General features: G+C 48.6%; 1 protein-coding gene across 3 annotated transcripts in view; it reads right to left on the minus strand.

The window, feature by feature from the left end:
• The window catches only part of SMARCD3 (SWI/SNF related BAF chromatin remodeling complex subunit D3), a 70,639-nt gene extending 47,384 nt beyond the window's left edge, over positions 1 to 23,255 (minus strand). The window contains exons 1-2 of one of the 3 annotated variants that reach the window (XM_005496370.4): positions 23,129 to 23,255; positions 19,970 to 20,159 (exon numbers count right to left, since the gene is read on the minus strand). The gene's annotated coding sequence lies outside the window, so the exon portion shown is untranslated. Of the gene's footprint in view, positions 1 to 503; positions 984 to 19,969; positions 20,160 to 21,398; positions 22,296 to 23,128 lie in introns of those variants that run through there. The other 2 variants (XM_005496369.4, XM_074537866.1) reach the window with 2 other exon arrangements.
• Between the last annotated feature and the right edge of the window lie 3,360 nt (positions 23,256 to 26,615).

Genomic DNA, 26,615 nt, shown 5'->3' on the forward strand with positions numbered 1-26,615 from the left:
AGATCAGAAACAAAATTATTCTGCCCCTCATCCAACAATAAAAACAAGCACAGAAAAGACACTACATTGACTAGCAGCGAAAGGCAAGCCATGAAGGTCACATGGCCTTCTGAACGTGGGGGTGAGGACAGTGACCTCCATTGATTTTTAGGGTCACCCCAATCTTAAGTGCTAGCATGTGGCAACAGCCTGAGGAATCACCGAAACTCAAGGAGGGTGAGTGTGATTATCAGCTCCCCCTCTCAGCCCCTCAGAAGGAATATGCCAAACAAATCAACATAGCCTTGCCTTATTTTGTGCTGGAAAAATTCCTTAAGTTCTAGCTGAACTAAAGGCACATATAATCTGGAACCATCTGCTGCAAGTCTGGTGGACATGGTCATGTCAGGTTCACTTGATCGGGAGGGCCTTTTCCAACCTAAACGACTCTAAATTCTACATGCCAGTTTGTCTGGCAAGGCAGCACGCAGCTGGTATCTGCCATGTTTTAGACTCAGACTCACACAGGAATGCTGGCTCCCATCATGTGAGCCCCTTCTCTGCTGCCGGCAGTCACCGTGCACTTTCCTCACAGTCTGCACTAGCTGTGGGCGCCGCACTGGCCGGCGGTCTCAGCAGTCCCGACCGTGGAGGGCACGGGCCCCGGCCCGTGTGGCTGTTTCTCCCCTGGCGGGGAGCCATGCGAGCCCCCGCCGCGTGAAACGGCAGCAAGGCCGGGCGGCAGGGCTCCTCCAGCAGCCGCCCTTACGGGCCCGGCGCGGGCAGGGGCGGCGGCGGCTCCAGGCTGCGGCGCGGCGCGCGGTCCCCCCTCGCGTCCCCCCGCGCTCCGTCGCCAGCACCATCGGCACCGAATGGCAACGGCGCGCCCGGCACGGGCAGGGCGTGCGCCTGCCACGGTCCCGGCCCCGCCACGGGCGGGCGAGGACCGGCCCGGGCCAATCCGCCTGCCCGGGGCCAAGCCGGGCCGGGCCGGGCGGGCAGAACCGCGGCGGGCGTAGCGCGGCCCCGGGCGCGGCGCGCGCATGCCCGGCGCGGCCCCGTGAAGGTCAGCGCGGGCCGGCGGGGACGCGCGGGCGGGGGCGCTTTAACCCCTCCCGCGCCGCGTCCGCACCAGCACCGCCCGCGGCCCGAGGAGCGGCACCGGCTGTTCGCGAGCCGGGCCGCAGCCCCGGCCCTTTGTCCCCCGGCCGGAGCATGCGCTCGGCTGCGCAGGTCAGGGCTTTCCTATTTTTCCCCTTAGCTGCAGATACGGCTTGGAACCGCAGCCGCCCCGAGCTCCATCCATAGCCACCGAGTCCCTTCTGGAGCAGGAGGACATCTGCTATGAAGTGCTAGTAATTTAAGCTGAAAACCATACCATATATATTGTAATCTGTCTGGATGAACAGACATCCAAAACCAGGTTTCCTTGAACATCAAATTCCAAGGCCAGCCACTTGAAAATTAAGGAATGGCAGCCTCCCTTCAGCCGTCGACTGAGATAATGTAAAAAAAAAAAAAAAAAAATTTAAAAAACCTGTAATAATAAAAACTCAGCTCTTAGCATGATGGTAGTTCTCCAAGCACTTTAGAAAAATCAGTACATGCAGCTTTTATGTTCTGCAAATGGAAAATACGGTACAAATGAATGGAAGTGACTTGCCCAACATTACCTAGCTGAGAATGAAACCCATTTCCTGTGATTCTTCAACCCTTCACAATAGTGTCCAGGAAAACTACTGTGTGAGGCATTTGCACAAAAGGGTGAAGGTTACCATGCCAGAATGTAATTTCCCATATTAAGAGAAACAGCATATAACTTTATTTTAAATTGTTTAGTTTTCTATTTTTCCAACTTTTTTTTTCCCCCATAAAAGTGTAGAAAATAGTTGTCAATGTTCTTTTAAAAAGTGACTGATTTAACCCATGTGATCCCCAACTGCTGCAGGTATACTGGCAGCTTCCAGCCATCTCTGACCTGGAACATCTCTGTGCCAGGGGGCTCTGGGCAAGGCTTGTGTTCCTCCACTCATTCCTGAAGGCTGAGCACACGCTGGGGCCTCATTCATACTCATTTTCAGCTCGCTTCATGTCCCATTCCCCAACCACTTCATTTCAGAGAAAGGCTGATCTCCTTGCCTGGTACTTCCTGGGGTACTGGGAGCCCACTTGGTGTGTGTGGTTTTGGTTTAACTTCTGCTATTCGGGGCCTTTCAGGCTGTTAAACTAAGATGGTCCGATTAGAAAAGAGATGAACCAAGTTGTTTTAGGGAGATGTGTTTGATGCCACTTGCCATTTTTTGGTCTGAAGGTAATCATAGAAGTAATGAAGGTGCTGATTGCCTTAAGCAGGTGTGCTTTCCCTCACCCAAGTTTCACTTAAGTCAGCATCACTGTTTTCAGTGAAACTTTGAATACTTGCAACAGTTTTGGAATCGATGCACTGTGGCATAGAAGACATGCTGGAACCGAAAAATACGCCAAGACAGAGGCTCTGGTAACCTAAAGAAATGTCCACTTGTTCCTGAGTTCAGAATTATTCAGTAGTCTCATTAACAATATGGGTAATGTACTTAGAGAACAAGCTTATTCAATTTCCTAGAAACATACAGTTTGGAGAGGTTACAAGTTTGCTACAAGAGATTATCAAATTTAAAGTCCTGAGGACCTGGAGATATGTCCTGTTTTTTTCAAACCACAATTCAATCAGAAACAGTGCAGGGTTCCACATAAGGATATAAATCAGCAATTATCTAAACAGGAGATGGAGAACTGGCTGAAGAGACTTTTTTTTCAGAGAAAACATCTGGGGATATGATAGATCGTGAGCTGAATGTGAGTTAACAGTACTACCCTGTCACAAAATAAACAGATAAATCCCAGGAGACTGCAGGAATGCTGCCCCACTGCTCTCATCCCCTTGGTGGCAGCACAGGCACTGACAACAGTACTCCAGATTCTTCATTTTTCCTCATTCCATCTCTCCTCATTCTCCCCATCCCCTCAGCTCTCCAGACCACAAACTGTTCCAGCTCAACATTTCCTTAAGGCTGAAAAATTAAATGTTGCCAGAATTGCTGAGGAGCTCTTCCAAAGCAATTCTGTCATGGTATGAACTGTCAGTGTCTCACCCAGACCAACCTTTGCTGTCAGGGGCTCTGTGCATCAGAGGAAATGTGGGAGAAACCAGGAAACCAGGAAGGTTAAGGAAGGTCAGTAAGTGTGACAAGAACTGTAGGGTCCAAATAAGATAAAGAGAAAAACAACAGTCATCAGGTGTCCAAAAGGCTGCTGCAAATACAGGGAAGAGCTGCTCCTCATACACAGAGTTCAGGAAATAACACCTTGAATTTCTCCCAGGAGGATTATGTTCGATATTAAGGAGAAGCACAGCAGTGACAGCAGGGATGTTCTGAGAGAGTTTGTCCAGCAAGGATGGGACTCCTCATGGCCAAAGGTCTTTCAAGAACAGGTTAGAGAAGCATCTATCCAGAGTGATGTAGGTGGTGTGGATTGTGACTTGGTGTGGATTCTGACTGCAGACAGGACACAGCACCAGCTGATTGCCAGAGATTCCTTTTGCCTTATTTCCATACAGAAACAGGAACCTCTGTGTTACAGAATTTCATTCTCTGTTAGGCCTTCCCAGTACTTGTTTCTAAAATCTGTCAGGGAGGCAGGGAGGGAGGCAGGAAGGAAGAAAGGAAATAAGACAAAGAGAAGTGTTTGTCTCTGTCTCTGAAAGTTCCAAACATCATTGGTGAAGAGGTAGAGAGAGAAACTTATTTCATGATTATTTCAAAAGTAATCAAAGGCAACAGCAGGGATGCTAAAAGACAGAGAAATGTATCAAATATATATGTAATATTATAGGGTACAAAATAATGAGTCATCAGAATTATCATCAACCATACTAATATTTTAGTCAATTCTGTTTAACCTCATGGAAAGCTGTCTAGTTCTACCATGCCTTTACCTCCACTTTTCCATCATCACCATCCTCACCATCCCTCTCTACGCTGTGTGCAGCAATAGCTGTGCACAAACATCAAACATCTGAGCACAGAACCAGAGCACTGCAAGCAGCAGCCACAATCCTCATCCTCTAACCCAGGGCCAGAGCAGAACTGCAGAGTATGAGAGGCTAGCAGTAAGACTTTGGTCCTTGAAGGAGAAGAGTTGGGAATACAGATTTGAATTTTTCAGAAGTGAATGAAATAGAGGAATTCTTGGTGGGTAAGCCTGAGGGAGCAGAGAAAAAGACCTATCAACAACTACCCTCAAACCAACTGCCCCCTAGTTCAGAAAGTGTATCTTCATGATATTTGGTGGTCAGAATGAGGGCTTTCGGGTGTGTTTGGTAAGAGCATCTGGAATATTCACCTGCTGTCACTCACTGACAGAACAGAGCTGAGGGAACCACTGGTTCTTCCCAATGAGGGTGGTGAGGCCCTGGCACAGGCTGTCCAGAGAAGCTGTGCCTGCCCCTAAGAGTGTTCCAGGCCAGGTTGGACAGGGCTTGGAGCAACCTGGTTTACTGTTTGGGCTGGAGAGTCCCTTCCTACTCAAACCATTCTACAATTCTCTGATTCTATGTATAATCAACAGCAACCATGTCACATCTAACCCTTTCAGATATCAGTTTATTGGACAACACTTTAAAATCTTGGTATTCCTTCAGGATAGCTGCTAAAAATCCAAGTTCTGGAGTTTTGTGACTATTTTCATTTACTCTTATTAACATTGTCCTTAATGGTCCTTTGTGTCTAATGTTTATGCTTTGAAGCATTTCTACATACCTGTCACATCCACTCGTCCTTTTGTCAGACTAAACAAGTGAAACTGTTATTTACCTTCTTAAAATTCTGTACCCATTTCTCATCATTCCATCTTTCCTGTCTGTTGTCTTATATAACAAGAGTTCTATTATCCTTATAGTGCAAGGATTCCATATCACTAGTTTCCTACCTCCTTGATGTTTCTCATAGGCAGCTCCTCTCAGCACTGACTGTTCCAGGGCCTCGCAGCAGCCATCTGACTCCAGATCCCACCAATCCACTCTTTTATAACACTGTTCCTATTTGCTACAGGTGTGGCCTGTTATCACCCGGCCTGCTCCTAACCTTTAGTAACTGGTTCAGCTGCAACTCTTTGAGGGGATAAGATTCCATTCTACACCACCTTCATTCACCCATACTGTATCCCCCTAGACCTGTCAGTCCCAGTTAACCTGGCTGGAACGAGGGCAGACAGAACTGTACCTCCAGTGTCCAGGCCACATGCTCATGTGCCATCAAGACTTTTCTGACAAGCAGAAACCTCGCCAGGCTCATGGCTGCCTTCCACAACATCCTGACAGTGACAGCTCCATGTTCTCTCCATGTTCTCTGAAGTACCAGGCTGTTTCTCCTTAAGCACTATCATTGGATCACTTCTGGCACAAAGCGCCTACTCCTGTGACAAGGCCTCAGGTGCATGGCTGTGCACTGAATTGTCACCAGATACCACCTGGTTCTGTTTGTGTAGTTCACAGTCAAGCAGTTCTTCCCACATAACCTGTTATTTTCTGCTTCAACAATACCCATTTGCATCAGCAGCAAATTTCATTATTACATTGCCTATTTTTGTGCCATAGACATTAGTGAAAATATTAAATGGCACCAGTCCCCAGAGAAATCCTGAAGAAACTGCAATGTCTTTTGTGTCTTCTTTACTGAGCTCCTTCCCTACTCTGCAGTTCTGCTTTTACCTGTCTTCTGAGTTCCAGCCAAATGTTCAGATCACACTGTATCAAAGGCTTCACTCAAGTCTGGACACTGATTCCTTTGTGAGGAATCAATCTACTTATCTGAGAAAGAGTGGGCTGGTAAACTCAGGCTACTTTTTCATACCACACATACCCTTCTCGTGCTCAGTTATTTTGTCTTTCAAAAATAATTCTTGAGCCTTGCATGGACTTAGGATTAAGGCAATGCATCTGCCTAGAGTACTCTCGCCCTTCTGCACTGTCAGAAAACCTACAGGATTTCCTATTTGTTTGTCAGGAGTCCATTACAGTTCATTTTGATTAATACTAGCAATGCTAAGAATTATGCCCTATTCTCACTGAAAGTCATTTGAAAAGTGTGTATAGTTTAAGCAAATCAATAGTAAGTAAATAAGGACTGAAGGATGTATTCATAGACAAAGCTGCTTAAGAATTGAGCGCTAGGAGGCTGGAGAAAGGACAGAACCAAAGAAGGAAAACAAAGCAGTCTTGGCATGGACTGTCTCATAAATCCAGGGCCCTCTTCAGCTGAACTGGAAGGACAATTAACAGGGGAATACAATCATGTCAGCCTTAGAACATGATGGAACTGAGAGCAAGCAATAGTGGTGATCATAACAGAAACTGCATTGCCAGACAAGGCAAAATGTCTTTTAAAATTATTTTATTTGGCAGAATAATTACAGCAGTTACAGATTACTCCAAAAAGTCAAAGTTAATCTCAAACAGTACATCATTACAGCAAAGTATGGCTTTGGAAAAAAACCAATGGCAGCCAACAGGAAATGGCAAATGTGTCTTAGAGGCAATGTAGTAAAACATTATATGCCTGAAATTCTTAATAGAAACATAATTTGTATGTAATTTGTATGTAACATTACTGAAAAGTTATAAACAAGTAATAAAAAGAAGTGAAAGGAAAATTACTACCATGGACTCCAAGGTGGGTTTTACACACAGATTTTTTTACCTTCTTCAAAGATCTAAAAGAGAAAAGCAAAATATTTGTAGATTAAATCCTCACACAAGAAGATTTTGGAAAAGTTTCCCAGCCAATCAGGAGAAAGGATAAAAAACTCAACACAGCCTAAAATGTTAGACAGGAGATTTAAACTTGAAAAGATCAAGCTGGTGGAAGATAAATCCTGAGGTGGAAGAACTGTGCTGTGTGTGTAGGGCAGGTAGGATGGTTTGCTAATCCTTTCAGCGCCGACTCACCCAGAACATAAATCTGTGTATGGAATCACAGGACCCTGAGCACAGCAGCTCGTGGCACAGTGACACGATTACAGCCCTTGGGCTCCAGCTGGACAATGGGCTTTGGCTAAGGCTCATGTGAGCAACTGAGCATTGCAGGAGTGCAGACGGCCTGGCTGCAGCACAGCACAGTGGTTTGTGTGCTCCTGTCCGCCATCAGAGCACGGGCACAGCAGGCTGGCAGCTCCCAAATTCCAGCTCAGAGACACGGGCTGCCTTTGGGCACAGCAGGCTGGCAGCTCCCAGCTCAGAGGCACGGGCTGCCTTTGGGCATAGCAGGCTGGCAGCTCCCAGCTCAGAGACACGGGCTGCCTTTGGGCACAGCAGGCTGGCAGCTCCCAAATTCCAGCTCAGAGGCACAAGCTGCCTTTGGGCACAGCAGGCTGGCAGCTCCCAGATGAGAGGCCCAAGCTGCCTTTGGGCACAGCAGGCTGGCAGCTCCCAGCTCAAGAGGCATGAGCTGCCTTTGGGCACAGCAGGCTGGCAGCTCCCAGCTCAGAGGCCCAAGCTGCCTTTGGGCACAGCAGGCTGGCAGCTCCTAGCTCAGAGACACGGGCTGCCTTTGGGCACAGCAGGCTGGCAGCTCCCAGCTCAGAGGCCCAAGCTGCCTTTGGGCATAGCAGGCTGGCAGCTCCCAAGTTCCAGCTCAGAGGCACAAGCTGCCTTTGGGCACAGCAGGCTGGCAGCTCCCAAATTCCAGCTCAGAGGCACAAGCTGCCTTTGGCCAGGGTCACTCAGCACATCGCAGCCATCCCCGCAGAAAGCACCTCTGAGCCACCAGGCACACGAGTGCTGCCACAAGCTATTTGTTAAATCAGCTTCAAAACGTGCACAAGAGGCTAATTTGAATCATTCTGGCATTCAGTGCTTTTCAAAACAGAGTTTACTTTGGAGAACTTCCAGGAGAGGGATGTGTTTGTGCAGGGCCATGAACTGTCAGAGGGAGAAGAGCTGAGTGTTGTACTTTGTGTCACATTCTCTGTCACACGCCACAATCCTTCCCATTCTCGGGCTCCCTAGTTTTTGGTGCCTGAGAGTGCAGGGAGGTTCAGCTAAGAACAATGTCGTCTCTGACCTTGACAGTCTGCAGATGAAGCCAGAGGATGGAAATAGAAGGAGCACAGTGGAATGGAGAACACCAGTCATCCCGACAGGCATGCCAGCTGTCTGGCTACCCTTGTTTGGAACAGCCACCGAATTCCTACCCTCTGCACCCATCCTCGACACCTGCTTTCACATCAATTTATACTCTGCCTGCAACTTGAAACCATAAAAATAATACACTTGTGGGAGATTTTGTCTACCTTATTGTCTCTTGGGGAGTAACTATGCTTCCTTCTTCAAAGAGATTCCCCAGTGTTCTGATACATAGATCAGAATACACAGCCCAGCTGGTATATATACATGTGATACAGCAACGCCAAATGCTAGCTATACATAGTATGCCAAATAATAATACATAAATATCTGCTAAGGTTATAGAGAGAAAAGCTTTCTAAATTGTTATTGTAAGTCTGAGATACCATGAAAATTGAAGCAGTATTTCTTTAAATACTTTTAGCTCAGATCTTGGACATTAATCTCCAGTAGGGTATTCACCTAATCTAAACAAGAATGAAACAAACCTAAAAAATTAGTGAAAAGTAATGGAAAGTTAATCACTAATATTGCAATAATAAGAAATACAGGGAGCTAAGAAATATTCCAACACAAAGCTTGTCGTATTTCTGTTCTTCAGAAAAGGTTTTTCTGTCTATCACATAACTTACTCCTTTTCTGCTGCATTTGATCTTTAGCAACTCTTCTACTTGGCTGATTTTAACAGTTACTAATTTTTTCTTATCTTCTGTTTCTCCACCTCCTTCTATTTGAGTCAATCCTTCCTCTCCCCAGTTCAAGCTCCTGCTGTTGCACATCACAAAACTGCAATTCTGTCTCTTCTGAACTTTGCAAATTTTTTTTTTCACTCTGATTAAATCCTCTTGGAATGCCAGAGGCAAAAATTTGCTCTGAAATTGTCTATATGCAGTACAGATACTGCATATAGATCAGGGCCCAATTCTGCATCCCTCTGCATCCCATCAGCCTTATGTATTTGCTGATTTTATCCTGCCCTGCATCCACTTTTGCCATGCAATCCCAGGATGCCTTTTCTCTTCCACAGTGCTGCAAGGAGTCAACAGCTCCTAGTAAGAAATTATTTAATCAAAATCAGTTCCAGACCTGCATCTCTCTCCTGTTATGATCTTATTGTAAGGCTTATGATCTTCCCTTACACTTCAACTCAATTTGTCTATCAAAAAGAAAAAAACCTCTTGCCTGCCTGCAGAAACAAGACATTTCAAACCAGACAAAGCCCTGAAGAACACCCCCAGAAAATTACTGTTCTGTCTGGCAGCTGGTGAAGAATGGACGACATACAACTCCAATAACTAATATTTCAGTTCCTGATCCTGTTGCAGTCTCCCTGTAGCAAAGCATCTGAGGGAGCAGGAACATGTGAAATGCTTTCTCTGCCATTTGCCTGTGGCTGGAGAGCAGAGGGCCCTCAGTCCCTATCTTCAGACTGATGAAGCTGTGACACATTCTCCTGATTCCTGCAGCGATGGTGCCGTATCTGCTCCCAGGCTGACAGCCTCCTCTGCCTCCTCCAGAAGCTTCTGAACACCCGCGTGTTGGAGATGCTCTCTCTGGTCCCTTTTCACCCTGATCATGCACTGGATTCGGGGTAGCTGACACCCCCCAGGATGGGAGTGCTGTGATGGCTGCAGCCTTTCGGACCCTTCAGCAAGGGCAGGCTGGGGGTGAGGAGGAAGAGCTGCCCTTCAGCCCTTCAGCCCCTCAGTGTGTGGCTGGAGCACACAGAGCTCCCTCTGGGGATGGACAGAGCACGAGCTGGGAGCCTGCAGACCAGAGTCAGGATCAGAGCTCTCAGGTGGACCAGCATGCAGTGCCATGGTAGGTGTCTGCTGCACACCAGCTGCTGAGGGAGAAATAGTGAGACAGCAGGAAAAATCCCCATGTCCACAGCCTCTGGTCTTCATGGAAGACTTCAGCCACCCCAGTGTCTGCTGAGGGCATAGCAGAGCATGGCACAATCAACCCACGAGGCTTCTGGTCACACTGACCATAAACTCCTAACATGGGCAACTGAGGAGCAGACACAGAGGTCTTCTGCTGGGCATGGAAGAACTGGTCAGGAATGGGAAGGTCAGAGCAGCCTTGGCTAGACCATGAGATGGTATTTCAGGAACATGAGAGGATGGACCAGGGTAGAAAGCAATCAATAAATTGGAAAGAAGAGAATTCCAGGAGATCTGGTTGATTTTCAAAGCTCTCCAAATTCAAGACTGGTTCATCCCACAGGCAGGAAACAAATCAAAAGCAGCAGGAAGCCTGCATGCATGAACAAGGAGCTCCTGACTGAGCTGAAGCATTGCAAGAGGCAGAGGCAGGGACAGGTGACCCAGGAAGAATACAGAGACAGAGTCCAAGCATGCAGGGATGTCATCAAGATGACAAAAGCCCACCTGCAGTTGAATCTAGGGAGGAACACGAAGGGAGGACAGAAAGGTTTTTACAAATATTTCAGCAGTCAAAGACAGATATGTGAAAATGTAGCCTTACTGGGGAGGGATTTGCTGAGAATGAACACAGAATAAGTTGAAGTACTGAATGCCCTCTTTGCATCTTTCTTTATTGGCAAGATTGGCTATCAGGAATTCCAGGCTCCTAAGACCAGTCTGGAGCAAGGAAGACTTGATGTCAGTGAAGGAAGACAAGATTAGGGAATGTTTGAACCAGGTGGACATACACAACAGGTGAACAGGTTTTTACTTAGAAAAGGTTGCCCAAAGAGCAAATTTGCTCCATCACTGTAGATATTCAGAAGATCACTGAACTTGGTAGTCAGCAAATTGCTCAAGCTGACCCAGCTCTGAGATGGGAGGTTGGAGTGCACAATCTCAAGAGGTCATTTTAAACTTCAACCATTCTGTGATTTTATGATTCTACTCAGGAAAGACTTAAGCATGACAAGCAACTCAATCAACTTGGCCAATCAACATGTGGTGAATTTGTATGAGGAACCACAGCCTGGAGACTGGAGCTGAAACAAGGCAAGGACAAAACACGTGGAGTGCCTTTACCTGCAAGCATATATTCAAGTCCAGCAGCAGCGACTGAAAGTGACTTTTGCCTTAAAAGGTATGTATTAGGGAGCAAAACAGTATGCTAATGAAGGTAAGTAATGCATTTCTGTTTTGCTATCCTTTAATGCGGGACTAGAAGGAAGCTACTGGAATGAAAAGCAGACTGTTGATGAAAAAAACTAAACACTGCTTAGTAATACCTACACACAACACATAGAAATGCATTCAAAATGCTGCTTCTAAAATAGTTTTCTCAGTTGATCACTTTGAAATTATCACTGTTCCATTAGTGCTTCTGTGTCCCATCCCTCATATTTAAAACAGATGAAAACATCAAACCATGCTTCAATCCTACTTCTGGTGCCAAATATGAGTTGGCTCCCTTAGAAAAGAATCACAGTGGGTTTAGAAGAAGTGGTGCCTGTTATACATAATTTGCTTACTTTATTAGCAGTTCTTATGTGGTGGATCCAGTGCAGATAAGCCTGTCAGTGTCTCTGCACAATTCTACTTTCAGACACCAGAAAGGGCTGCTGAGATGCAGACTCTTGGCATATACGTTGTTTTCTGTTTTTTCAGATCTGTCTTTGAAAGATCGGCTTTGAAAGAATCAACATCAAACACTCTCTGATGCCTCTCTGGATAGCAAAAATCCAACTTTCCTTATGGGGAGCTGCAAAGAGCTCTTTAATGCTGGCAATTAGCAAGGAACTCCCCAGATGAAACAACACTGCACAATTAATCAGTTTTACACAGGGAGCAGGAACACTTCCAGTTCACTCCTCCCGGCCAGCTCCAGATCAGAGCACCTGAACGCGCTGATCCACAGCCTCTGCTCCAGGGAGGAGCAACACGAGCTGGGGGCCTGCGCTGAGGACTCTGCACAGCCCCCCCAGCACCCTCCGTCCGTTGCCATGGCAACAGAGAGATGCCTTCCTGTTGCCAAGGAGACAGCCACTGCTCTTGGAGACTGTGCCCAAAGCATTTCAGCATCTTTAAGATCATAAAGAGTTTTACACAGTCATAATCACCTCCCCCAGTTAAGCACATCAATCATTCTTCCATTCCTGTTTTCAGAATATGTTTTAAGCGTTTTGCTATATAATATGTCAGATTATCTCTAATATCTGGTTTTGATATCAACACTTAAAATGACATTGTCAACCTACACACCTCTGCATGCCTGTCTTTTCTCCTGCTGTCCTGCTGCTCTTTCAATTCACTCTCACTGATCTAATGTGCAATAAAACGGATCCCTTCCCCTCCATAGGCTTCCTGTGGTCTAGAACTGCACTTCCAGGAAAGCTGGCTGGCCAATGGCAGCGTGCATCTCTGCTCTGTCTTTGCCACCAGTTTTAGCCAGCGCACGTCTGTAAAATCAGCCGGCTCTGTGCGCCGGGGGCCCCCGGCAGCAGCGGCAGCAGCGGCGGCAGAGGCTGCCAGCCGGGGCGGGAGCAGCGCCCGCCGCAGGCTCAGCCCGGACACGGTCCTGGCAGGTCCGCACTGCCCGGCTCAGCCCGGACACGGTCCTGGCAGCTCCGCACTGCCCGGCTCAGCCCGGCTCAGCCCGGCTCAGCCCGGACACGGTCCTGGCAGCTCCGCACTGCCCGGCTCAGCCCGGACACGGTCCTGGCAGCTCCGCACTGCCCGGCTCAGCCCGGCTCAGCCCGGACACGGTCCTGGCAGGTCCGCACTGCCCCGCTGCGGCCGCCTTGGCCAGCTCACCGGGGGGAGCTCCTGCAGCACGGGACCTGCGTGGAGGTGGCACTGCATTGCAGCCGTGCAGGAGGAGCAAGGCAGTTCCCTGGGCTGCAGGATGCACTGCTGGTGCCACCCAATCCCGTTTCACATTCTCTCTCCTCCCTCACCCAAGCCTTTTCCCCATCCTTCTGAAAAGACTGCACTGATAGTTAAGATTTGCAACTTGAGCAGGAGTGTCAGCTGAAACAGCGGCCTCTTGCTCCACATCCCTGATGTGGGGAAGGAGACCCTGCTGGGGTCTGAGCTCAAGGATCAGTAGTCAGCTTCCCTCATAATGGGGAAGTCTGGTAGCTTGGCGTTCCTGGCAGCAGAGGGACCCCTTCTCCACCCCTATGCCTCAATTTACTGACTGAATGCACTGCAGCGCCCCGAGAGCGAAGGGGAACATGCTCCACTCACTAATCACAGAGTACAAGTACAGAACCATTTAGGGTGGAAAAGACCTTCAAGATCATCAAATACAACACACTCCAGCACTGCCAAGTCCACCATTAAGCCATGCCCACAAGTGTCATGTCTACATGTCTTTTATCTTCCCTCCAGGAACGGCAACCCCGATACTTTCTTGAGAAGCCTGTGTTGGGCTTCAGAACCCTTTCACTAAATAAGTATTTCCCAACAATTGAACCCATTCTCCAGGCTGAGCTCCTTCCCAGCTCCCTCAGCCCTCCTGGGGCTCCATTCCCCTCCCAGCTCCATTCCCTGAACAGGCTCCAGTCCCATCCCAGCTCCATTCCCTGAACAGGCTCCATTCCCATCCCAGCTCCCTCAGCCCCTCCTGGGGCTCCAGTCCTATCCCAGCCCCGCTCCCTGGACACGCTCCAGCCCCTCCAAGTCCTTGTCTCGAGGGCCCAGAGCTGCCCCCAGCACTGGAGGTGGCTCAGCAGGGCCAGCACAGGCACCAGCCCTGCCCTGGGGCTGTGCCCACACCATGCAGGTACAAGCCAGGTGCCATTGGCTCCTGCCCACCTGGGGCCATCCGGGCTTGCTTTCAACTGAAAAAAAACCCCAACACCCAGAATACTTTGTGCTAGTTTTACGCCTGTTGCTTCATAATTTCATCACATGCCTGTATCTTCTATAAATTCTAAGTCCATTTGTGCTTTACCTTTCCTCAGTTGTGGCTGATGATCTCTAGCACTTGTACCTTCATATTTCACTTCTCTAAAGAATTCTCACATGCCTCCTCTGATGGAAATCTCTCCGCCTCTCAGTGATTAGTGATCCTAATCACTTTTTCTAGAATTCCTCTTGTTCTACTAGTCACTGCATCTTAAGGGATGTGAAACTCCATTCTCTCTTCACAACACGGGACAGCCACAGATTTATACAATATTACAACAGTAACTTCAGCTTTGTTAATTCATTTCCTGTAATATCTAACATCGAAGTTTCCATTTTAATCACTACTGTTAAGTTTACAGAGAACTCTCTATAAAGATGCCAAGATTTCTTTCCTGAGCTGAAAGAGATCATTTTAGCAATGATGTGGCTACATTAGCAGGTTTATTTTCTTTATGCACTTTACATATAAATTTATTCTGCCATATTATCATCCAGTTTTGAAACACTCTTCCCTAATCCTAAGAGACAGATTTAGGTTCTGCTGCACCAAATAATGTTGCATTATCATCTAATTTTGTTGCTTCATTACTTAGACTTTGGAAATCATTCATCATACACTGAGCACCAATGGGGAACCAAAAAAGCACAGAAACACAACATTTATTCATCCTTCTTCAGCCACTACCATCAGCAACTCCTGGTGTCCCAGGGATTGCTCTAATCCAGTTTAGATCTCTTATATCTCATGCCTGCAGTTTCCTAAAGGCTCATCAGTCAGTGCAAGTCTGCTCTTGGGCTTTGTCGCCATTATCCCTCGACTAACAGGCTAACAGAGTCTCTCTTTTTCCGTAGCACTTTCCCATTTACTTATTATCCCCTTTGCATGGAGAACCTCCTCGACTGCCTCACCTTAAAGAGGAAGAGGTGTTGGGGCTCATTTGTGTCCTTTTTTTGCGGACAAATGGTTGGGTGAGTTAGCCCTCACCTAACCCTCACCTTGCAGCACACTTACATTCCCGGCAAAACCCAGCAGAAGTGCCAATGGCTGCCCTGGGGAAGGACAGCCCCAGGCACCAGGATGTGCCCAGGAGCAGTTTGTCAGACAGAGACCCCAGTGGAAGGCGCAGGGCACCTGGGCTGCCCTGGCCACGGAGCCAGGAGGGGATCCTGCCCCTCACTGCAGCACCACAGCTGAGTGCTGTGCCCGGCCAGAGGACACGGACACACTGGGGAGGGCACAGAGCAGCCACGAACCTGACTAAGGGACTGTGAGGAAAGGCCAGGAGTGCCGGCACTGCTCAGTCTGGAGAAGGCTCGTTAATAGATAGAAATTCCTGATGGGACCGTGCAAAGGGGATGGATCCAGGCTCCTTTCAGTGGTGCCCAGTGACAGGATCTGATGCCACAGGCACAAACTGAAGCACAAGAGGTTCCCTTTGGCACACCAACAAATAGTGTTTTACGGTGGGGGTGACAGGTTGCCCAGACAGGTTGCAGAGTCTCCCAGCTCGGAGATATTGAAAGGCTGTCTGGACATGGTCCTGGGCAACCAGTTCTGCTTGATGACCTCCAGAGAGCCCTTCCAACCTCAACCATTGTATGAGTCGCTGCTTTTTCTTACTGCTTACAAGGAGTTTTCTTTCTTGACTATCTATTTCCCTTGTTAGCTTTTATATTCTTTGGAAACCTGGCTGAGAGCCATTTTCAAAACACTGAAATGCAGTATGCTGACAAGCCCACTTTTATTCACATGACCTATAAAAGAATTCTAATCCTAATAAAACAGGGACACAATGGAGAACAGAATAAGAACATAACAGACTCATGGGCCACATGTGTTTGTCTCTACAGAACACACGGTGAATCCTTACCTGCAGTGCCACACTTACACATCAAGTCTTCAAACAAAAAACAGGACTCCACTAATTACAACTTTGTGTGCAATTTACATTGTTACAGATATTAACAGGTGAGGATGGCTGCAGCACTTGACAGAAGCATTCAGTCAGAAAATAAAATTTGACGAAGTTATGAAGAGCTGGACAGAAGACATTACAGAATACAGTATCAGTCAGTACTGGCTTTTTATCACACTGCAGCCAGTGCTGGCCACATCTCTAAAAGCATCCAGCAGAATTATAACCATGCAGATATAGAAAGACTACATACAAAATAATCCTCTTATGGAGAGGAGCTGAGGCAGACTGTCCATTTAAATTGCAGAGGAGGGGGAAATATAAAGAATAAAAATTGTCACTGTGATGGAAGGAGCACATTATCTTGTAACAAAAGAACTTGAGGATCACCAACAAAAATGGAGGACTAAGTTCAAAATGAATGAAATGTTTTTCATGTAAGATAGGCAGCCTGGGGCACTAACTGACGTAGGACTTGCCAAGAGACACTGAAGATGCAAAAAGCAGTAAGTAGATAAGAAGCATCCAGTTTTCTCAAATTTGTAAACCACTTGGCAAAGCCTGTATGTGCCCAATGTCCATAGGACACACGCCACCATTTACTTCAGAGGATGGTGGAGACTGAAAACACCAGACAGCCCAGAGCAAAGCTATGACAGCAGATTCTTCTCAGGTGCCCTGGCTGGTCTGTGCACATCCCAGGGAGATCTAGGCATAGATCTAGATCTGTGCTGCTCTTAGCAGCCCACACTGGTTCACTTCCTTACTGAGATAGGTCTGGACTACCAAGCACGAAACTGGCACAGGAATTACTTACAAACCACATACAGATACCGTTGGACTAGAGACTTTGGTTCATACAAGAATGTAAAGTATTAAGAGAACAAGCAGAGGGGCACAGACAGCAGGCATGGGGGGATTATTCCTGTTTGCACTTGTCAGAGCTCACCTGCAGCCCACAGTACAAGACAAACATGGACCTGTTGGAGCAAGCCCAGAGGAGGCCACAGGGATGCTCTGAGGGCTGAAGCCCCTCTGCTCTGGAGATGGGCTGAGAGAGACAAGAGAGAAGAAGAGGCTCCAGGGAGATTTTCTTGTGGCCTTCCAGTACTTAAAGGGAGCTTGTAGAAAGACAGAGAGAGACCTTTTACCTTTTACCAAGGCCTGTAAGACAGGACAAGGGACAACACTTTTAAACTGCTGTTTTAAAGAGGGCAATTTTAGATTAGACCTAAGGAAGACATCTTTTACAATGAGGGAGGTAAATGCTGGAACACAGCTAGGTGATCTGTGAAGGTCCCTTCCAACCCATACCATTCTATCCCACAGTGAATGAGCTTTGTGCAACTGCTAAGATTGGCTCCTGTCCACACTGAGTGATCAAACTGCCAGCCCATTCAGTTACTGTGCAGCTACCCCTATGAACTCAGGGAACAAACAAGAATAAAACCTCTCAAGTAACCTTCCACTATGTCCTCTCTCTATCATGAAAATGGAAAGCTTAAAAATCTGCAAGTAACATTTTAAAATCATTCCTCACTGGTCTCACAGCTGCAAACAGATTTAAAAATGATTTTAAACAGCTCTTCTGTTCCATGTAGACAACACCTTTTAACGGGAAATTCTGCCATTGCCATGAATCATAGTATTTTCCAGGGGAAAATTACTTGTTTAATTCTTTAAAATGAATGCATTTATAAATTTTCAATATCATACTTTGTTGGGCCTTGCAATGTCACCAAGTGAAGTCAAATTTCTTTCACATCACAGACTCATAGAACATTAAGGGGCTGGAGTGGGCTAACAGCTGATCCAGTCCCAGGCCCTCTGCCCTGGGCAGGGACAGCTCCCCTGGCTGACCCAGCCCGGCTCTGAGCCCTGCCAGGGGCACCCACAGCCCTCGTGGGCAGCGTGCCAGTGTCCAGCTACCTTCACAGGAAACATTTCCTCCCAGTATCCAACCTGAATTTCCCCTCTTTCAGTCTGTACCCATTACTCCTTTTCCTGTTACTGCAGTTACTGACAAAGATCCCTCTCCAGCTCCCCTGCAGCCCCTGCAGACACTTCCACACAACCTTCTCTTCTCCAGACTGAACAGCCCCAGCTTTCTCCACAGGGGAGAAAGGGAGCCTGTCTCCAGAGGGGAGCTGCTCATCAAAAGCATACTTGCAAATCAAAGGCCACATGCTGAAAAGGTAAGTTTACATGATTTCCCACTTCAGTGCAATAGCTGTGCATATTGCACCTGTAAATATAAAAATATATAACTGGTAAATTGTGTTTTCTTCTCTGCAGTTTAGGATCTTGAAAGGAGCTGAACTACCTTTAAACAAGTAATTTTAAGAAATTTATTCACAGGCAGAGAGTAAGTGTGCCAAATTTGGGAGTAAAAAAGGTAAGAAATACTATGTTGAATAGAATCTTACACTGACATTCTTGGAGCAGGCAAATTCTTCAGTCTAGCTAAGGCCTTCAAGCTAGCTAAGACTAATTCTGTTCAGGGAGAAATGCTTCTATCCCTTGCTTTGGGCATTGATCACAGACAGACACAGACACCACCTGTTCCAACCAGTACAGAAAACAGAGAAGGCTGCAGGACTCTAAGAGGCCAGAAAGGAAAGGATAGGAAGTTTGTCTCTCAAACTCTGAAACCTGTGAATGCAGAGCTTTTTTAAAAAAATGAAAGGAAGACTAAAACAGCTTTCTATAAAATTCATGAGATTCTTGTCCACAAACTTGCCAGTACAGAAATGACAGTGTCATTGTCACTTCCACATCTACTCAGTGAATATTGGAAACAACTGACAAGGGCACCTCAGGCTGTCAATTCACACCTCACTTGACGACCTCGAGGAACATTCCAGAACAAGACCTATTAGCCAGTGTTTGCATTATGAAAACACTGTGGAGAGTGTGCACAGTGCAACCTTGTGAGCTAGATGTAAAGGCACATAAATTGTAGATACCTGCTTGGTTCCATGTATCCAGGACATTTCTATATAAATGCAAAACCTGGATAACTCCCCTGGTATAACACCCAAACTCCTAATCCTTCACAGTTTAAATTAAGAACCATTCAATTCCTCCAGCTGCATCTTTCCAGAAAACATAAGCTTCTGGAATGCTGTTCAATCTAAGGAGAGACCACCAAATTCTAGGTGTTAGCCCAAGCACTCTGCTTGGAAACCACAGTGGCAGCACTGCACTGGGCAAGGAGATGGTGCTGGGTGATAAAGAGAACAGAATGCTAACATTAACATCTTCATCAAAAAACTGAAGGAGTTTTCATACATAAGCCCTTCCAATTCCAGTGAGAATTGTTATAGCCTAGGCTGTTTATTTCCAAAGCAAAATAGCATGCATTTCTTCTACCACACCATTTCCACTACCAGTGAGGTGACCTGCGTGGGCTGTGCAAGGTGAGAAGTCACCGATCCAGGAGGGGCAAAAACAAAAGTGCCCTGCAGCCTTGCTGTGCACTGGCTGGGAAAGCAGACAGGTAGCTACAGGTGGATATTCACAGTGGAAGCAACAAGAAGAATGTAACTAATGCTAGAAAATGAGGATGTGAGTGGCAGATTTGGGCACCTTATCATGGAGATGACCAGTGCCCATCCAGCAACAACAGCAGGTACTGAAGAAGTCCTCCTAGCTGGGAAGAGCTAATTTAAACATGCCCTGAGAAGCATGGGAACCCCACAGATCAATAACCACCTGACAAGAACTAATCATGTTTACTTGTGGCAATGGAGTAATGAATTACCACAAAGAACTCCTGCTACTCCTCTCCCTCCTCCTCACAGCAACTGCATCCTCCAATGTCACTTCCTCCGAGCCAGTCCACCCTGCCAGATCAGCATCTTCCTGCCAACACCACCACAAACTATCACACGAGTAACTAGCTATTCAAATGACCAGTTTATGGCAGCAGCAGCAAGCTGGCGTCTTAGCATTTATTTCACAACACAGTATTTCCCATATGCCCAAAGGCAAACATTTTCCATCCCCAGTCCAAAGCACAGACACGTCCTTCCTGACTAAAACAGGTCACTTTTCAAAGAGCTAAAACCTACCTGTATCGGACAGGGCAGCTCAACACCTGGAGTCACATCTGTGTACACCAAGAGGAAGCAAGAAACTTATCCTGGGGATGAAGCAGGAGACCAGATATTAAGTCATGATGAATTAGCAGGAGATGTTCTCATTGACCTTAAGCAGGAACAGCTCTAAGACAGCAGGCTGAGGATGCATTTGGATCCAGCTCTGAAAAGAGAAAGTACATACTGTGTGAGAGGGAAATAACATACAATAAAAATAACATTTCCTAGAACAGCATAAACCCATGTGACACTTCATAAGCAGCACAACTTGCAGAAAAAGAGAGGGGAGAGAAGAGCAAGAAAGAGAGGATGAGACTGACATAGCAGTTTGGGACTTGTCTGGAGACTGTGCACACAGGTGCATGGCCAGGCTGCCAGGACAACAGTTCTGCCCAGGCACTGGCCCATCCACGTAGGCTCTTCAGTTTCCCCACAGAACCCACCTTTTATTTGTGGAGTCTGGAAAGAACACAAAGGTTACAGCTTGCCTATAACCTGTCAACCTACTGAGCAGCCTCTGGTAAGAGCTACGGGGTGGGTAGGATTGGAGTGGACCCCTGGAATTTGCCTGTCCCAAGAAGCAAGGGTATTGTCTCACACAGAGGTTCTCAACCTTGGGAAAGCAGGCCACTCTAAGAACATTAACCAAGTCAGTTTGCTTTCATCCTTAAAAAAACCAATTCCCTAAAGAACTCAAAATCCACTCCTACCAGAACACTCCAGCATTTTATCAGGCACCATTAGCTGCCCGAGTAGGTTAAGGAGAGTGTGGCAGACTGGAATAATTAATGATCCTACAGATTTAGGGCATAGTCAGGCAGCTTCAGTGTCTGCATGCTATGATAGCTCCCAAAGAAGACAAACCAGGCTAAGAAGGAACAGGGACCTGTTCCATGGGAAGAGCTGAGGCAGCTGCACCTGCACATACAAAGCCCTGCACAGCAGCTCCTGGCAGCTCTGTACTGTAGCTGATGAAGAAAAGCAGCATTAACAGCAGAACAGGTGTGAGCACCAGCACACAAAGCATTCTCAAGCATAAGCTCACACCTAGACATGCAAATAGAAATCACTGCTCAAAGAAGGGATAGGCAAGAAAGGGAAGTATGGGCATTGCAGTGCCAGCCTGGGCAGTGCCAGGCAGCATGAGCAGAGTGGAGAACTCCACCAGGGACAGGACCAGGGCTCTGGATCTACCGGGTCAAGAAAAGGGAAGAACAAAGGGGAAAAAAGAAGATAACGGTGAATTCTGCTGAAACAGAGCTGTAGTCAAGGAAGGACAGCGCCGAGGCAGGCAGGGGCTGAGGCAAACACTGCAGTGCAAGTGAGAGGGGAGAGTGCAGGAGGTACAGAGAGGAACGTGACTGCAGCGCTGAGGAGAAGAGCGAAGGCCGAGTGTCCTCACCCTGCCTTAGGGGCAAGGCCAAGCTGCAAGTTCCTCCTCACAGACAGCTCAGCTCATTTGGTTGGTAGTGTCCCCGTGGAAAACAGCAGATTGTTCATTGCTCCTGAGACAACACCAAGGAACTGGTTATCTTCAGAAGCTGCAGGACTTCCTCGGATGGGTGGTAGGTGAAGTCTCCAAGAAGGGCAGTGCTGACGGCACCAGGCAAGGACAGTTAGTGCACACTCTCCCAGATCATGCTAACTGGAGAATGACGTTGCTTGCTCCTCAGTCCCCCGTTTCAATTCTACCTCAGTTTCTCCCAGCAGCAACTTGCACACAGGGATCTTCCACAGGCCATGGTGTTGGAGGGAACAGAGAAGAGTTCAGGCTTCAGGGAACAGGAGGGAGGGAAGGAGCAGCAATCTCCAGCAGCAAACTCCTGGCGCCAAAGTGAGATGGTTTGCATGTGTGGGAAGTTAGGAGATATTCCAGAAGGCCACGCAGAGCATCAGTCTCCCACAGACACAAATCTGTTAGTCCTGAGAGAGTGTCTTGGACATGTATCTCCCTCTGAAGAAAGAACTGAGAGGCATCTTAGAGGCAGCAAATCAAATACTCTCTCTCAAAAGCTGCCATCTCCTGAGTGAAGGCTGGTTGTTGCTGGAGCACCAGAGACAGCAGTCAGTTAGATGCAGGGCAGCGCTGAGCTGTCACCAGGGGCAGGGTGTTAAGAAGAGGACCCTTCTCTCCAGAGGATGGATGGACCATGTCAGGGCAGGATGGACAAATCCAGAAGAGTGATGGTGTCTCCCTCGGTAAAGTCAGTCCCTGCTAAAGGAGACTCTCCCGAGGGGGCCTGCAGCCCACGTTCGGGAGCGGGGAACGAGCACCCGGCTCCCCCTTCCTGCCTGCCTCCGAGCGCGCCGAGCTCCTGCCAGGAAGCGAAGCCGGGGGCTCGGCAGGGGCCGGCGGGGCCGCACCGCCCAAAGCCGAGTCCGCCGGCGAGGCCAGAGAGCGCGGCAGGGCCAGGCTGCTCCGGCCGCGGCTCCACGAGCGAGCGGCGGCGGAGGAAGGCGGCACCGGCGGCGCAGGGTCCGCCCGGACTCACCGGGCTCCGAGCGGGCGAGCCCTGCGGGCAGAGCCCGGGCGGGAGCAGCAGCGGCGCTGCCCGGGGTCCGTGCCCGGCCCTGGGGCACCGCCGGCGGGGGCGCCCCGCAGCTGCCCGGGGCCGGGCCGGGGCAGGGGCCCGAGGGGCGCTCACCGTCCCGTCCATGCTCCGCTCCCGCCGCGGCCGTCCGCGTGCGGAGCGCCTGCGCGGCGCTGCGGAGAGCGGCCAGGGACCGTCGGCAAAGTGCATCTCGCCCGCCGCGCCGGGTCTGAGGGTCCCGCACCGGGAGCCCGGCGCCGGCCGCGCCGCTGCGGCGGGAGGGCGGCGCAGCCGCGGCCCCTGGCCCGCTCCCAGCCCCGCGGGGGCGGCGCGGCACGGAGCTCCTCCCGGGGACAGGTGGGTGCGGCGCCCACGCCCTCCCAGCCCCGCGGGCCGCTCCGGCTCTGCCGCCTCGACGGAGCTCCAGAGAGGGACGGAGCGGCTTTAGGCGCGCCACCGCCGCCGGCAGGGTCCCCAGCCCCGCCGCCCCTGCTTCCGCCGCCACAGGCACCCCCTTCTCTCCCCAGCAGCGCCCCGCAGCACCGCCGGAGCCCCCTGACGGTGGCAGCCCCCAGCCCCGCACCCCGCGCCCCGCACTCACCGCCGCCCCCTGCCGCCCCCGCCGCCGCAGCCCCGGCGCTCTCGCAGCGCTCCGGCCGCCGCCGCAGCCTCCGCGCGCTCCCCAGCGCCGCCTGCCGGCCGCGCTCCGCATCACCCCCGGGCCGCGGGGCCCGACGCAGCGCCCCCGCCCCGCCCGGCCCGGCCCGGCCCGGCCCAGCACGGCCCGGAGCGCTTCCGACCGCTACCGAGCGGGGCTCGCACCCACAGCGACTGGGCCGGGCTTCACCGGGAGGCAATGAGAATTCCAGTGGCGATGGGGACGGGAGCAGCAGGGTGAGAGAGCAAACAGGCCAGGAGAGCTCCGAGGCACGTCCAGTCGTTCAAACTCAGAACCGGCCCAGAGCTGCGATCCACCATCCGCACGCTTTGCCTTGCAGTCAGGAACTGGTGGCTCCCGGGAAGGTGGAGATGAGCGTCCTGGGCCTGGCGGGCTGCGGGTCTGAGGTGCGGTGTCAATTGTAACAGGAAAAGGAAAATTGCTTCTTAAACCCCCAGGGGGAGATCTCTGCGACGTGCACTTTGACAGAGCGATTAGAAGGAATCCTCAGTGTAACTTGCCAAAGCCCTGCAGCCCATGGGGATGAGGGAAGTTCGGACAGAATGAGCACTGACAATGAATGCTTTGGAGTAATGCTCCAAGGAGCTGTGAGGAAGCGGTGAAAGGGCTGAGCTCCACCTGCAAGGAGCCAAGCAAACCTGACAGCTTCACATGCTCAAAAACAGTGCAAGTCTAAAAGATGAAGTAAAATTTTAAAGATCATAAGGTGGAATTAAGTTTTAGTGGGTGTTTTTAAGGAGGGACTGTACACATGCATTTGGCTTTTCCACTACATTTTCTGTGTCATGTTTTCGAGCTTTTTCCTATGGTTATATGTACCAGCAAAACACTGTTGCAAATGCAAAATGAGCTTCTGTGGTACCTGTCACCAGAAAATTGCCCCCTTTGAGACTCCATGAGCAATGGTTCAGCATGCATGCTGGGGAGATAGGGTGAGTACCTAGTACATGCAGGGGACAGGGGGGCACGAAAGCATCTGGGATAGTGGGGTTCAGGCCACGACCCCTGGCTTGAGACCGAGCTGGCAGCTGGCACCTGCACATGCTCTGCTGTGCTGTACAGAATATTTCACAAGGCGTGTGTGACAAGGCAATGTTCCAAGCCAAACAGAAGACAGCGAGCTCCTATGAAAGGAACTCTTTGTGCTGGAGTTGAGAATGGAGGAGTATGCTGGGCAAGAATACCTTGCTGTAGCTGTGGAAACGTGTTAATGAGAGCATCTTGTCCTCTTGCTGCTCATCTGACCAACAGCAATTCCAGAACTTCTGTGAAGCAGTTTAGACCATCTGCAAGACCTGGGTTGCACTCTCCAGTGTGCTGGGAATTGTCTCTGCAGCACTTTAGGGTGAAGCAGCTTGAGAGCTGTGCCTGAGTGGGGGTCCTGCCCAGACAGACCCGAACTGCAGCTCAGGTGCGAGCAGAGGGCACAGCCCCCGAGGGAGATGGACTGCTTGTGCAGGCCACATGGCAGAGGCACAGCATTTGTGTTCTGGTCTTGGAGAAGACTGATGAACACTCTGATTAGATACAATATCAGAGTTCACAGCATCTGGGTTTGGGTGTTTGTTTTTGGTTTTTTTTTGTTTGTTTCGTTTTGGTTTGTTGTTTTTTTTTGGTTTTTTTTTTAACGTATTAATTTGGGATAGAGTAGCAGCTCTGTCGCAGATGAAAAGGTGGAGAATCTATTTTTACCTGTTTCTTGAGGTTAAAAATGCAGCTGGGACCAAAGCTTCTTTGTTCGCTACATATACTACACATCCTTCTGTAGGATCAACACATTATTCCAACAGGATATGTCAGCCAGTCTAAAACATGCAGTGGATGAAATTATCTTCACAACTGAAGACAAGGAAGAAAAATATCCATTGCTGTGGACCCCAAAGAAAATGAAGTATACACAAAAGTAAATACATCCAGTGCATGTTGGGGAAAGCAGAGACATCACATAAGGGTGTGCATTTCTTCAGGGCTACAGAATCAAACCTGACGATCATGGTAATTTACCTTCCTGGCCAGTACATGACCCCACTGCAGTACACAGTCTCAGTATCATGATCCCCACACAGGGCATCATTTCTGGCTGAAATAAAGTGCATCCTTTAAAAAAATCTAGTCTTTTGTAGCACAAGAGAAAAAATGGTGGCACAGAGTCAAAGCATAAGCACACCTGACTGATTTGCCCTCTCCCTGACACTGTCTGCTTAGAAAAAAATCACTAAAATAGGGTAGACGAAGTGCTCCCTTCCTGGCAGCTCCGCTAACACTTACAGATTTGTAATTCAGAGACCTGCTGTGCCAGAGGCTTTGGCTTTGGGTTTTAACAGCCTTTGATAGATTTCTCTTTTGCAAATTTCATCCACTGTATAGTGACAGTCATGAAATTTACGGCCATGAAGGACTTACTCTACCCACTTATATTTGACAAGTAATTTCACACTACCCTCCAATGATCTCTGTGACACAGACCAAGTAAACTGCAGCACATGGGAAAAGTTACCACTGTATTTCCACTAGCTACTCACTTTCAGCACTGAAAGCATGTGCCTGTTTTCCTTTGGAATTCAATCTGCTGCAGTCATGCCTTATCCCTGGACAACTAAAAACTGCTTTAGTATTCAGTGTTTTCTCTTTGTACATGTACTCACACACCCTGATCAGATCACTCACAAACCTTCTAAGAGTCCATAGACTCATAGGAAGCTTTGGGTTGGGAAGGACTTTTAAGGGCCCTCTAGGGACCTGGCCATGGACAGGGACATTTCCAACTCATAATAAGGTCACTGCAAGTCCTGTTCAACCCAGCCTCAGAGACCTCCATGGATGAGGTTCTTTGGGCAATCTATGCCAGTGTTTTCCAGCCTCATTTTAAAAATGGTCTCTTATCCAGTCTGCATCCACCTTCTTTTATTTTAAAATTAATTTAAAATTTTAAAATTAAACCTAGTTTAAAGTCATTACCCCTTGTCTTACAAGAGTTCTGCATCTCACATTGTAAAATATTTCTTACAATCTTGAAATACGTTTTGTGAACCTCAAACATTCTTCTTTGTTCCCTAGAAGCCTTAAAAATAGGCTGTGTGCTGTGCCACCAGGGCCCTTCTTGCTGTCTCACATCAACAGCATCTGTTTCCCCCAGATTGCCTACCTGTAAAGATCTGTTATATCATGTTTTAAATCTATACTTTATAGGGCTGGGACAGAGCCTGGGTATTAGTGTCTGAAACAGAGGGTCCAAGAAAAATAAAGTTGCTTGCACTTTAATACAGTCAATTTCTTTACAGACTTACCTTTTTTTAACCTGGAGTCCTCTCTGGAAGAGGGATACACCATCTTCCCCAAGCGCATAAGTTTGCATTTGACTGTTCTAAGATAAAAGTCTATCTGAAGGCCTTACTCTGCTAGACACTCT

Source organism: Zonotrichia albicollis, chromosome 1, assembly GCF_047830755.1.
Source record: "Zonotrichia albicollis isolate bZonAlb1 chromosome 1, bZonAlb1.hap1, whole genome shotgun sequence".
In the NCBI taxonomy this organism is placed as follows: Eukaryota; Metazoa; Chordata; class Aves; order Passeriformes; family Passerellidae; genus Zonotrichia; species Zonotrichia albicollis.